The sequence below is a fragment of the Vulpes lagopus genome, chromosome 3, assembly GCF_018345385.1.
Source record: "Vulpes lagopus strain Blue_001 chromosome 3, ASM1834538v1, whole genome shotgun sequence".
Lineage (NCBI taxonomy): Eukaryota > Metazoa > Chordata > Mammalia > Carnivora > Canidae > Vulpes > Vulpes lagopus.
The window spans coordinates 39,403,871-39,417,048 of NC_054826.1; positions in this window are offsets into that span (position 1 = coordinate 39,403,871).

Below are 13,178 nucleotides of genomic sequence, written 5' to 3' on the forward strand. Positions count from 1 at the left end.
GAATATACGAAATGATTTAACTTGCATGCACATGTTCCCTACCTGATAAAGTAAAACTCTTTGGTTGAATTCTTGTTATCTTATAAAATATTCATGGACTTTATGCAAATCACAGTGTTGGGAATTTACTTGGGTTTGAGTCCCAGTACCAATTCTATAAGATACTATGAAAACCTTTTAATTATGATCAGCCCCAAGTTCCTCACTTGTAAAATGAGAACAATAAGTTCTCTACTTCGTAGGGTTGTTACATGTTTAAATGAGATCATGTATTTGATGTGGCCAGCAATATTAGCATATAGAAAGTGTTCAATTAACATTAGATAGCTAGGAAACCCTGGGTGGCACAGTGGTTTAGCGCCTGCCTTTGGCCCAGGGCGCGATCCTGGAGACTTGGGATTGAATCCCACTTCAGGCTCCCGGTGCGTGGAGCCTGCTTCTCCCTCTGCCTATGTCTCTACCTCTCTCTCTCTGTGTGACTATCATAAATAAAAAAAAATTAAAAAGAAATTAGATAGCTATTATCAGTATCATTATTATTCTTAGGCAATTATTATGCATGTTAGTGCTTCTTGACTATAAGAAAATGTGAAGTTAAATTGGACTTCTGAATACTTGTATAGATAGAATGTATTTAAATCCTACCCCATCTCCCACCCCTATCCCAGGGGCAGCTTTCTCCTTGTATTACTAGTTGATCCATCAAATATATTTTTATGAATAACAATCATCCACTGTTCTACATCCATTAACAAATATTTATTAGCGACCATTATCTATTTAGTGTCTATTTTATAATAATATATAAAGGTCTACTGGGAGATACTTTAGTGGTATAAGTCATGGATAGTCTGTAGTCTTGGGTGAATTAGAGAAGACAAATTCACAGGAGTCATTCGTGAATAATAGAATGGACTATAAAATTAAAGGTTAAATGTTAAAGTGTAAAGTGTTGATGTTGTAGTCTATTTGTAGAGAGTCTTCCAGATGCAAGTAATAAAATAGAACTCAACTTAGATGAAATAAAAACATGAACCTACTGCCTTGTATAAACAAAAGGGCAGACATGGCTGGATCCAGGACATTAAATAATTTCTGCAGTCCTCAGTTTCTCTCTTTCTCTATTACATTTTCTTCTATGTTGACTTCATGTTCATGGAGGCCCTCACTGTAAACTGGTGAAATTGGTGTTGGCATCTTCTGACTCACAGAATCAAAATATAGCCAGCTAAAGTCCAAGAGTGTATCCTGAAGTCTTTTCTCTCCTTTATCCATTTTTCAGCCTGCTTTGCTTGACTTGTGTTAGGTACCTTCAAGCTCTCTCCACTAGGTGGCCTCTGGCAGTCCGAAGATACATCCTCAGTGCCTCAAGTACAAGGAATGAGAGATTCTTTTAATCATCTCAACAAAATCCCAGGATTACATCATCTATATCAATAGTTCTGGTTTGGCTACTTACCAAAACAAAGTAGTCACTCTCTGTATGGTGGAAGGCAGAGGGAGAGGGTTGCAGTGCTTAAAATTGGTAAAGTCTGAGCAGCAAAATTACTCGTTAAGCTAGAAGGGAATTCAATACCATAAGAACCAAACTCAATGGATTTTGTTATGGAAGGGCTTGTTCTCCAATGCAAAAAATTAAAATGTTATCAAAAGATTTTATGAATGCCTGGAACATTCCAAAATAAATGCCAATTTTATTGCTTAAGATAGATTGGATTCCAAATCACCAGTTCTTACTCTAGAAAACCCTAGCACTGCTTCTAAAATTCTGTAAAATCTTCAACAATGACTCAACTAGTAAGCTCTAAGTTGCTTTTCACTGTGTTGTCAAATACTTTAACCACTTTATTTACACATCAGTTTTGTGAGGTAAATAATATCTCCCTATTGCAGATGGGGAAATTGAAGTATATCTGGGATTTGTACAAGCCCACAGGGCAAGTTAGGTAAAGAGCAAGAATATAAAACCCTATATCTGCCTAATGGAATTATCTTGTTATTTTAGGAGCATCAACCTGCATTCTCCTAAGTCAAGAGACTAAATGTCACTACCTATAGGAGAAAGGGAGATCATCTAAATTCCTAGAGTAAGCAGGGTGGAGATGAACCAAGTTGCAAGTATGCAAATCTTTTGCAGATGAGGCAACTTCTACATGGTGATCTATAATAGCTGCCATGTAAACACATAGACCAAATATGCCGGATCTTCCAGAGTTTAAAGAGAGGCTAAATACTTGAATGCTGTGTGAATGTGAAGTTTCCTCTAAATCTTAGCATCCTGTAGGCTACACAATATATTTCTTATGCTATCCGTGTATGGTCTGCTATTTTAAATAGTTCAATGCCCTTACTCTCCCTTGATATCACTACTGCAAAATTAAATGTGTTTACTCTGCCTTCCTTTCTCAACCTGCTTTTCCTAGAATGAATAAATTCATGGGAACATTCTGCTATTCCTCAGATAAATGAGTTGAGTACTCTAATCTCACTCTACATCATTTCTCAATGTACTCTTCTTCCTTTGTTGCATTATTATTAAACCTCCATAAATCGTGAAAGAAGATGGAGGAAGAAGCAAATCGTATAAAAATAAAGTTGGTGGTAGATGAGATAGATTCTGTGTAGCTCATGTAAGGATGAAAGGAGGGTGATCATTTTAGAAACGTTTTGGAGATAGAATTGAAAGGGTTTTCTTCCTTCAGGTGGCTGAGAGAAGATCTCTTGATCTTTATTAAAGAAGAAATTGAGATCAGGAGGGCTTGTTCAGATCCACAACTGATGGCAGAGATAGACCTAAAACAACCCAGATGTGACTTCCAGCTGTCAGTTGCTTATCTCTTTAAAAGTTCCAGTAGGTTTTCCCACCCACTGCATCTAGCTCAGACTGTGTGTGTGTGTGTGTGTGTGTGTGTGTGTGTGTGTGTGAGAGAGAGAGAGAGAGAGAGAGAGAGAGAGAGAGGGAGAGAGAGTGAGGTGACAGCTTGTCACAAGCTCCTTGTTTTTGTGCATGATCATAGGAAAATATAAAAATGAAAATGGAGAATGGGGTGTTAGGCATAAAATAATAGGTAATACAACCAAAAAAATGGTCATTTAAATTTCAGTAATCAAACTCTTTGTACTTTTAAACTTTAAAACATTTCCTTTAAGGAATGATCCTATTTATTTCTCTCTTCCTATGGCCACCTTAAAAAGTAGCATGCCTATAATAATCTATCAAATAATATATTATTTCTTTCATTTGAACAAATAATTTTCTGCCTATCACTTTGTTCTAATTTCCCTACATTTGCTCCCACTTATCACTTTCTTCAGTTGTGTTAGCGCCCCTCCCACCCTCACCCTCCACCCCGCAATTCCTTGAACATGCCAAGGTCTTTTTCATTTGTTCTTCTTTCTGCCTGGAATGTTTTTGCCCCAGATATTTGCATGCCTGTCTATTCTTCTCTTTTTAGACCCAGTTCAAATGTCCATTTGCTACTTAAACACTCAAACTGAAGTTATCTCCCTCAGTTAATTATTATCTCATACCATTATCCTAAATTATCCTAAAACAATAACATATTTGTTTAGTGCTTTTTATTTTTTCTTCCATTAGAATACAAGCTCCATTTGAACAGTTCTTATCTGTTAACATCACTATTGCATCCCCAGATCTAGAAGAGTAACTGCCACATTGGCAGTGTCAAGGTCTTTGAGAAGCAACATCTCTTCTACATGTATTCCAGAGGATGAGAACGATACAGACAGAGAATGAACAAGAGTGTCAGATGAAGGTCAAAACATCATCTATATTATTGGCTGTAATGTAGCTACATTACTCAAGAATTAGCAGTGTCTGCTTCTCTCTCTTAGGCAATTCCAGTCTGGGACAGCCTGATGCAAAAGAATACAGCCCTGAAATATCAGATGAAATTCCTGGTTTACAATGAAAAAAAGGAGCTAAATTGAACTTGCCAAGTTTATTTTTATCAATCATTCTAATCCTATGAGATCACTTTTCCCTCCCAGAGAATGAGTATGTGAAAGGCAGGGAGAAGCCAATAGCTAACATTAACTGCTCTCCTTTCACACAGAAAGAAATATCTCAGGTGAGAAAAGCATGACTTCTAAATACTAATCAATAAATAGTCTTGGAATAAACTTATGTTCTTTAGCTCTAATTATAAATGGTAAAAGGAGATACTATGGGGTTAAAAGGGATTTTCCCAAATTTATTTAAAGCCTGTGTCCTACTTCTAGCCCTGTATTTCCATACAACATTGTAAAACAGTATTTCCAAGCTTGGAGCTTCTTGGTGACATGTGAAGGCCACAGAAACTAATGATGAAGGGTAAACAAAGAAGACAAATATGCCCTGAAATTTCAACACAGAAAAGGAGACCAGTGTTTAAATTCTGGGCACCCATCAGCTAGGGCCCTATGAATCCATTTCCTCTGCTCCTCGGCTGCTCATTTTCAGTGAGTCTCCTTTACTAAAAGAAGACAAACCATCGGCGGAAACTAATCTATCCTCATTCAATTAAACTGCGAAGCAATTACTTTTTTCCCCTAAGAGAGTGCAATTAGTCCCCTTTGAAAATTTATTCCAGCTCCAGAAGAAAAACAGAACCTCTGAAAATGTATATTGAAAGCAAAAATATGAAGTAAGTTTCCTCATCTTTCTTCTTCATTGGAAACTTCAGTTTTCCCTCTTTGGGCCTAACCTCCATTGGTTTGGTCTTTGGTGCCTCCCTAACATGCTTTTCAGCATGAACCCTTTTTCAGTTAGTGACTTTTTCTTCTAGTTCAGAGAGGCACCTGGGTTAGGATCTGAGAATGCTTAGAAGCAGCATGGCATACCAGAAGGCCATGTGGCCTTGGAACTCTCATTCTCTGCTTTGTGACTGTGGGCAATCTAGTTTCCCTTTCTGAGCTTCAGTTCCCTTATTTTTAATTTGAGGTATTCTGATTCACAAGGGTATTAGCATAGAACACTCTTTAAAATTCTTTTCCGGGGCACCTGGCTGGCTCACTTGGTTAAGAATCTGCCTTGAGCTTAAGTCATAATCCCAGGGTCCTGGGTTGGAGCCCCACATCAGGCTTCCCGCTCAGCAGGGAGTCTGCTTCTCACTCTCCTTTTCCCTCTCCCCTCCCTCCTACTTGTCTCTCTCTCTCTTCTCTCTCTCTCTGTCAAATAAACTATTTTTTAAAATAATTTCGGGGATCCCTGGGTGGCGCAGAGGTTTAGCACCTGCCTTTGGCCCAGGGCGTGATCCTGGAGACCCAGGATTGAATCCCACGTCGGGCTCCCGGTGCATGGAGCCTGCTTCTCCCTCTGCCTATGTCTCTGCCCCCTCTCTCTCTCTCTCTCTCTCTCTCTCTCTGTGACTATCATAAATAGATAAAAATTAAAAAAAATAATTTATTTTCCAGCAAACTCTTAAAATCAATAAAAACTTGTAGCTATTGTAGTTGAAGCAAAAAGGTGTGCAGTGGTGGTAGTAGGAAAAGTAAAACCATGGGTGTTCCCTCTTAGCAAACTCATGATTCCTCCTAAGCTCTTCAGAAAATGTAAAAGAAGCCAGTGAATTAGATCTCTGAGGTCTTATCTTTAATTACTCTGATTCCTCCTGGTCTAAGAGCATGGTTTGTAGGTACAAGATAGACCAAAGTTTGTATATAAGGATTTTCTTGACCCTCGGTAATTTATTTAATCTATCAAGATGGTTTCCTCTTCTGCATTTTAAAGAAATGTTAGCATACTTTTTCTGAAACAGTCTTATCTCTACGAAGTCTTAACATTCTTTCTGAAAAAAATAGATAGAAATCTTTCATCTCAAAAAAAAATCTTTCATCTCTGTAACTAATGCAGACTGTTTCAGAACATAGATATATCATAATTACCATTCATCTTGTCATTGAACTTCAGTGTTACCATTTTTTTTTCTTGCTGCAAGTAATATTGCAGTAAATATCCTTACATAAGTCTCCTTCCATACATGTTAAAGATTATCTAGGTTATAGACCTAAAGAGGAAGAGATATGCAATATTTTCCATTATAGTAGATAACATCTACTTATTGTCCAAAGTTATTCTACCAATTTATAATCCTAGTAATCTTGAACTTGATTATCCTTTTTGCCATAATATTCAATATTTGAGTTTATCATAGTCTTCAATTTGAGAAATTTAGGAATTTTTTATTTTCAGTATTTCTGAGCTAATACAAAATAGCTCACTATTTCTGAGCTAAAATATATTAGGTACTTAACACATATTTATTAACCTGGACGGATGTTATCTTACTAATAGACATGAAAATAACAAAGTATTATATAACTAGTATTTTTCCTTGACATGTTAAGTAATTAAACTTAAGAACTTGTGATTATAGGTAAATTAAGTGTTGATGGTAATAAGATGGAAGTTTGGAAGCCAGGTCTAATATGAGATATAATTTCATATTGCAACGAGCAATTACTTTGAAATCGGACAGACTGAATTAGAATCTTCTCTCACCCCTACTACCTATGTTACCATGGGAATCTTACTTTACATGATATCCATTAGTTTGTGGAGTGGAGGGGAGGTTGCATAACCAATTTTTCAGGACTATGAAAAATATGATTCACAGATAAGATGGCCAATTTCATCTATAGCAGCTAACAGACATTATTGGTCAGGCCTATATAACATGCCATATACTGCAAGCTTTATATATATTTTTCAAAACTCCGCAAAATAGATACCAATATAATTTCTTATTTGCAGAAATAGAACTCAAACTCAGCTTTTCTGAACTTCTAGAATATCTTGATTAAAGAAGATATGCATCTAAGAGAGAAATAATCCTATTTTCAGTTCACCACTTGCCCTGCAGTAGTGGAGAAGGCCAGACCTATGACAGTTGTTTACTAACTTTTATGGGAAACTTAGGCTGTAAGTCGGATTGCAGGATGAATTGAGGCCTAGAGTTAAACAAGGACACATAAAACTTTAGCATTTGTTTATCCATCATCTGGAAGAAAGACCTAGAAAGACTTGTGGGTTCAAGGATGGGGCAAAACAATTACAAAATGATTTTTTTAATTATTTTTAATTCTACAAATAAGACACCAGCCATCTGGCATTGGCAAGCAGAAAATTCATTTACTTGATGCCTGGAAAATGCTAGGGGCTTGAAAGAATATGTCAAAAGATGAAGGCAATATTAGGCATAAATAAAATACTTGCTAACTTAGCTTGCTCACCCTTGCTGCCAGCATCAGACAGACACCACATGTCTCACTACCCAAAATGTTTGCAGTCACTTTGCAAGTGGTCTGTATCATGACACTAGGTTCCCCCCGCCACAAAAAGTTTTATTTATTTATTTATTGTCTCTGTCTTTCCCAGACAAAGAGTTTTAAAGTGAAACAAAACAAATACAGAAAATTTTCAAAGCAGCCAAACATGATTCTTGTGCCATGGCCAATATTTCTTGACCTCCAGGATTCTTCATGTTTTCTAAATCATATTTACCTGAAGGGGCTCTAAGCCTTGATCTAGTTTTCAATGGACATGTGACCTGTCCATGACAATGGTGGCTGGCCACTTCTCACCACTCACAGTGACTTTAGAGGAAACTGCCAGTATCTTCATGGAGAAGACAGAAGGTATAAGTAGCTCTGAGAAATGAATTTTCTGAAAGGACAGAGCTATTTACCCATATGTCTAGGTGTAAATAAAACTTACTTACTAAAAAAGCAACTGAAGTCCTTGGAGTTAGAATAGGGATTTCCAGATTCATGTCCAACATCTGAGAAACAAGGAGTATGTGTGATGAGGAGGAGGAGAAATAAGATGGAATAAAACTCTAAAATCCCATGCCATTCAATGAAGTTAATTCCAATTCTATTTGAATATTTGGATTCGGTAATATTAACAACAGTAAATCTTAGTCCTTTATAATGTTAACACTAATGAGCATATGTCTGTGTCCATCTGCTTGATTGATGTTTTAACTTAGTATAAGAGGCAGATCAAACTTTACATGTGCAAGAGGTAACTCACCACTATTCACTTCAAACCTATTCCTCTCATGGGTTTTCCATTTCAGTAAATGGCACCATCATCCACCCACTGGCCCAAAGCAACTGATGTCTCAACACAATCACTACTAAATCTCTTTAGTTCTATTCAATCTGTCCCCTTCTTTTCAACTCCACTATATCTGGCCAATAAGGCCTAACAATCTCTCACTTGGACTCTTCATAAACTCCAACTGGGGGCATCCCTGGGTGGCTCAGCAGTTTAGAGCCTGCCTTTGGCCCAGGGCCCGAACCTGGAGTCTCGGGATCGAGTCCCGCGTCGGGGTCCCGGCATGGAGCCTGCTTTTCCCTCCTCCTGTGTCTCTGCCTCTCTGTCTATCATAAATAAATAAATAAATAAATCTTAAAAAAAAAAAAAAAAAACCACAACTCCAACTGGGCTTCCTCCTTCTACTTATATTACCCAAACTAGCAACTAATCTTTGAAAAACAGTAATCTTACTATGTATGCTGGCAAATATTCAACAACCAGCTATGGGGGGAAAATAAAAAACTCCAATTTATTTAGTTTGCCAACTATATGTAAATACTTCACTATGACCAATTTTAATTTACTAATATAGTATCGCTAAACACAGATTTGAAGGAAAAAAGAACATCACCGTGAGAGTTTTCTCTCCCGTTTGCAGAGAACATTCTCTTCCACTTAACCTTAATTTTTAGACAAAAATAAAACTGCATCACTAGTAAATCATGTTCTCATGCAGAGTAGGCATAACAAAAGTTTGTTTACTACAAGTCACATTCCAGGGCATGGTTTTCACGACCTCCATACTGAAATACAGAACTCTTTGTTGTGAGATGGCTGTTGTGTGTATTGTAGGGTAGTTAGCAACATTGCTGGAGTCTACTCACTAGATGCTAATAGTACATCCTCCCTACCCCCACCTTTTCCTTCCTGCCAGTTTGTGACAACCAAAATGTCTCCAGACATGGTCAAATGTCTCCAGGAGGAAGAGATTGAGTTATCCCTGATTGAGAGTCACTAATATGTGAAACAATCTTAGGTAATTCCTTACAGTCCCATATATATGTATAACTGAAGGTTCCTACTCTCAAACTACCATCTGTCATCTGTCTTCTGGGTATCTGGAGTTCTATACTTTGTTTTCCATATTTTTTTTTAGTAAGGGGTAGGCGATGTTTATTCTTTGTTTGCATTGATGTTTTTTGTGTTTTGCTCTATGACAAAAGGAGGGACCTTGTTGGCAGGGAATAATTTGGACAGTGCCTGGCAGACTGCACATCCTTTCTGCTGAGCCCCTTAATGTTGGTTACTAGGTCTTAGATGGTCTACACTATCCGTACAGATGTTAAATGGCACTCACTTACATCTCAAGATATGGCACAGCCCCCCCTTTTGTCCTGGGCAATCAGTCTTTGACAGCATGCTCCTGGAATGTCTATTATTTTTGTCCAGGATCCCACAAAAAACTCTAACCTTACTGAGTGTCATTCTTAGGCTTGAGGAGTGAGGACAGATTTATCTGTCTTTATTTTCTTGCAAATATATTCTTTATGATATGAGCTTTCTCTTTTTTAGGACTTAACCTTTTGAATTCTAAATTAGCAAACTCATACAAACTAAAACCTTTTGCTTTCAAGGTTAAATCCTTTCCATATTTTCAAGAGTATTTTTTAAACTTTTTTTCAATGCCTTTGATTCATCACTCTGATCTATTTTAATGTGAATAGCTACATAAAAAGCAGCATGAGGAGGTGGGCTGGGAGGGAGTAGAAAGCAAAAGATATCTCCAACAGTTATTATATCAAAATATTATCCCACTACAAATTTAAATGGATTATTTCAATGTACTATGAAAGGGGTAATATTCAAGTGTTACATTTCTATGAAGCCATGGCTATATGGTTCTGAAGCCATGACCCCTATGATTTAGCCTCTAAGAATTGTTATATTGTAGCACGATTTACGAACAAATATTAAAGAGGGATTTTCTTTTTTCTTCACATGTTCTGAAGGGAATGTTCTGATTAATAAATGCCTAAAGCATTTCTAATACACCTTTTTGACCTCCAAGCAAGATACTCTCAAAATACTCTCTTCTGAACTCATCCAAAGACCTCTTGTACTCCCATCCCATCCTCCTAGATTCTCTAGATTTCTCTAGATTCTTCAAGACCCCGACCACTTAACCCCAAAAAGGGACAATACTTTCCTAGACTTTGGGGAAGGAAAACAACAGTTTTGCTGAAGTTTTAGTTGCTTTTCAGTACAGGATGAAGGGAAAGGCTCAAACAAGAAAGTCCTAGAAATCTGTGGTAAGTGCTGTGAGAGCACAGAGAAAAAATGATTTACATCTGTCTATGGGTGAGAGGAGGGCTAGGTAGGGAGAGTTGGGAAGGGCAGGGAAGCATTTATGGAGGAAGTGACATTAAATGGGGTCTTAAAAATTAGTAATTTGTCAGAAAGGGTGAAGGTGTACCCTAAAGGTACGATTTTCCCCCTTCTCTCTTCTAATACATACTTTTCTCCCGTGCACCTGTGACTTCATACAATTTGTGATTGTGTGCGGTACCTGTATATTATCTCTTCAATAATATGATACAATTCTCGAAGGTAAAACTATGCAGTAAGCTTATTATTTCTAACAGCTATTTAGTGAGTTATTGATACCTAGTAAAGTCTGTTGTTTAACTGTTGATGAAAAGGTGATAAAAATTATATCACCCACCTCTCCCCCTTTCCCTCCACAAACCTAAGCCTTCTATACTAAATGCAGATTACCCATGGCTACGTGGAGGACTTCAAAATCTTCAGCCCACAGAAGGAAAGTGTGGTAACTGTAACACAGGATGCTGCTTCAGTTAAGTAGAGCTTGGAATAGAAGTCTGGAGGAGGGAAATTCCACAAATGAACACAGATGTATTATTTGCAGATTAGCTAACATATGGCATGTTTAATTGCAGTTCTAAAACAACAGCAAGACTAAAATTGATGGTTCATTTTTAAAGTTTCAAGTTATAGAGCCTTTTAAACATCATTTTCAAATGTCAGTGTTTTAACCAAATTACCTAAAGCATTTTTCATAGTTTAAAAGATTGAACTGGAAATCCCCAAATGATTGAAAATTTAAGGGGAAAAAATCTTTAAAAATAGGTTGATTTTTCATTCATGTGTTAAAATCCCAATTTCTTTCTCTTCCTTCACTTTGAGCAAAACCATAAGATTTGAAATAAAAGCACATTGTTAAGAGAAAATAATCACAATCTTCCTTTACATTTATCTTGAACAACAAAAAGAAGCATAAAATGAATAGCCAGGTTAATAGCAAACTATTCTTCTGGATGACTATTTGATATTTATTTTGTTTATGATTAAGTGATACTACAATGTTGTTCTTAGCTTGTCTTTTTCTTCAAAATTCATCTTGGGGGATGCCTGGGTGTCTCTGTCAGTTAAGCAGCTGACTCTTAATTTCAGCTCCAGTCATGATCTCAAGGTCTTAGAGTAGAGCTCTGAGTCCAAGCTCCACACTCAATGGGAAATCTGCTCAAGGAGTCTCTCTCTTCTTCTTTCTCTATCACTCCCCCACTCACACAGTCGGTCTTTCTCTTTCTCTCAAATAAATAAAGCTTTAAAAATTAAAAATAATTTTCAGGAAAAAGATGCAAACCAAAATATTGCAAAACCACAAACCAAGTGAAAAGTTTCGAATTTTTCTCTGTAAAATTATAAGAATTCTCATGAATTTCTAATATCAATTTAGGTTATCTCTGTTTTCTACAGTTGTATAAGTGACTAGATATTGATAATATTTTTTATTTTTAATGTTACCTATATTACTACTTTGATTTTTCTTTTTCTTTTAATATATTTTAATCACATAAAAATGTATCAAAAATGAATATGTAATTAGATAATTCATATTTAATTTAGAAGTTAACGTACACCAAACCACTATCAAGAAATATAATATTGAAATCATATTTCTTAGAAGGTCATCTGTGCCCTTCCTCAGTTAAATCATCCTTCTATCCCTAGAGATAATCTCTATCCTGAATTATGTAAATGAATTTTATCATGCCTTTCCTACTTTGCTCCTTAAAATTCAGTACTTTTTATGCTTTTTTATCAAATTGTCTTTCTGAATCTATTAACATCAGGAAATTTTCTAGACCAATCCCTTAATTTGGTGGATTACATTAATTTCCAAAAGTTAACTGACTCCCTTCACTTTTGGTGATACCCATAACTTCCTTGTTACTCATTTTCAGTTGTTTGTTTTTATTTGCTATTATTTTATTAGGATATTGATGTGATTTGAAGTGTTGGGGTCCAGAGCCTATGGCCAAGAAAGAATTCTTAAGATATCTTTGGTGCAAAAAGGTGATTTTATTCAGCACAGGGTCAGGACCTGTGCTGCAGGGTCAGGGCAGAAAGAGCTGCAATGGGGTCATGAAGAGTGGCACATTTTATACTTTCAAGTTGGAAGGAGGTTAGGGATAGCAAGCACAAGGCTTCCAGTAGTATGGAAACATGGTTTCCAGGACCTTGAGGGGGCCAGCTATTGTTAGGAAAAGGCCATCTATTGCTGTTTAGTAAAAACTCAGTCATGAGACCATTCAGAGGTGTATCAGTGAGTCATATATTTGGGGGATAATTGCCAACACCTATCTTGGAGGGTAGAGATAAAGGAAGTTTCCAAAGGAATTTTTATATGTTAAAGTAGACTCACAGGATCCTGGAGGGGTCAGGACAATGTTAAGCTAAAGTCGCCTTTTGCCCTCAGCAAAGTATTAACATGGAGGTAGATGAGTTCCCAGAGGAAGATCACTCTGCCTCTTTCAAGGACTTGTCAGTAGGCTGTAGACAGTAAGGAAATTTCATGTTTTTCTTCTGCCTTTGTTTCCCACATCAGATATTGCTACATTAATGAAGAGATATATATATCTATATGTATGTATGCACATGCACACACATACATGTATACATACATACAGAGAAATAGGGGTGGTCAAATGCTACCTAAATTATTTCTATGCAAAAATCATCATTTTTAAATTTTTTCTATAGAAATAATCTTAAGAGTCATGTATTACCCTTCATCACCTTACTTTAAAAAGTGTTTATTAAACATATTTGG